The sequence below is a fragment of the Lucilia cuprina genome, chromosome 2, assembly GCF_022045245.1.
Source record: "Lucilia cuprina isolate Lc7/37 chromosome 2, ASM2204524v1, whole genome shotgun sequence".
Lineage (NCBI taxonomy): Eukaryota > Metazoa > Arthropoda > Insecta > Diptera > Calliphoridae > Lucilia > Lucilia cuprina.
This window is the reverse complement of record NC_060950.1, coordinates 7,593,493-7,595,714: the sequence shown is the minus strand read 5'-3', so window position 1 is coordinate 7,595,714 and position 2,222 is coordinate 7,593,493.

Genomic DNA, 2,222 nt, shown 5'->3' with positions numbered 1-2,222 from the left:
CTAGAACTGAACTAGAACTGAACTAGAACTGAACTAGAACTGAACTAGAACTGAACTAGAACTGAACTAGAACTAGAACTAGAACTGAACTAGAACTGAACTACAACTGAACTAGAAGCGATTAAATCTGTTTGTAGTAAATAAAATGATACAAATATTCTTAAATGTTCCTAATAATTCTAAATCGCAATTCTATTTTACTAAATCTAATCCCACTCTCATTCCAACAATCAAATTAAATCCAGTTGCTCTTGATTACTCAATTGAAATTCATTACTATAATTACATTCATGAAACGCGTTCTTCGTGTAGTTTTTTCTTGTATTTTAACACATTGTCAGTGGAAAGTTAAATTTACAATCCTTTGACAGTGGTGACAGATGATGATGACGAAGAGGGCAATAACTATGGCCACATTGATGAGCAGTAGTGATAAACTCTGCAATATGTGGTTACATGTTAATGTATTACTTCCGCTTTGAGGCCGCTTGCAATTAAATGAAAATATGTTTGTATGTATGAGAGGAAGTTAGGCCATAGAGAGACAAAGTTAGAATTTTGTTTGTGGCATAATTAAACATGTGGAGGTCAAAATACTCATATGCTCACGCGACTATAATGTTAAAATGTTGCAATATTGAGCCAGTAGGCAATACTTTTTGTTTGGCATATTAGTGAAAACTGTGACAAAACAACAAAATTTCCGCTTAACTAAAAGAATACTAGAAGTGCAACACATGGTTATGTAGACATTTAGGGTTTCTGCTGTTTTTGATGTTGTATTTCACTTAAACATACATATGTTTGTACTTTATATAATGTAGACAATGTTATGTAAATTTTACACAGTAACACATACATATGTATATACATCAACTCTATGCCTGTGTGTAGATAAACCTAACGGCGTTGTATGTCAAAATTTTGCGACATGATGCCCTTCCGGTGTTTTGTTGTTACAGTTGTTTTAGAGTTTTAATTTTTTGTCATTATTTTCCATTTCTTGGAATAAGCAACCGTTGGGGTGACCCATTCATATATAGTCTCATGTAAATTTTGTGTGTTTGCTTGTGTTTGAATAAATAGGAAGCCAACAAATCTGTGTATTTTATGTTTAGTTTTTAGTTTGGCTTATGGAATACCACATATGCCACATGACATGACACTCTCACTACTATTTCATACTATGTTATATTGTTCATTTATGTTTTTACTTATGTATGTCTGACTTTTAAAACAAACATATTTTAATTTTAGATACAGTGTGGATTAAAACACGTTTAATAATCAACGCATATCAAAAAATGCAATCCCTTGTATCTTCGTTTAAACACTTTTGAAAGACCACTTCTTGACCATTTTCAAATAAAAAACCATTCAACATTATGTACTCCAATTGAAAACAGTTGCTCTTCTTGTATTAAGTCACCAGGACCACAAATACCGTTTGAAGTGTCTTAGTAAAGATCCTTTGAGAAAATGTAAAAGTCGACCTACATTTATGATTATTTCTTACTGAACTGAAATAATTTTAATATCAACTTTTTTAAATTAAACAAACATATGCCAGTTTAAATTTTAAAGTTTCATTAATTTGATTACTACTGTACTTTTATATGACGAAATATTTGTCAAGTAATTGTTAATGTTCATTATTGTATAAGTAAGTTTTGCCACTTTTTTTCATTTTACTTTCAAGTTGTGATTTTTTATTGTATTATTTGTGACATAATTGAGACATTATTATTAAATTGGTCTACTTAATAATTTTGGTGCCATAAATGTTATTGAGTAAAGTGTATGCAAATTGAAAATTATAGGAAAAAATCCACACGTATTTAGTAGGAAATAGAAAGCAGGGGCGTATGATGAATATTATTTTAATGAATGAGGAAAGAATTAAAAAACTTATGAAAACAGAGAATATAAAAATTAAAAAAAAAAAATGAGAATACAATCTCAAACCTGATCAGAAAAGAAATTGTAATATTATTTTGGTCTGCCGGGGCTACATTATTCCCCCCTTACTTGCGTGCAAATGGTATATAAAGAACTGATCAAAAACTGAACTTGAACTGAACAAGAACTGAATTAGAACTGAATTAGAACTTAATTAGAACTGAGCTAGAACTGAACTAGATCTGAACTAGAACTGAACTAGAACTGAACTAGAACTGAACTAGAACTGAACTAGAACTGAACTAGAACTGAACTAGAACTGA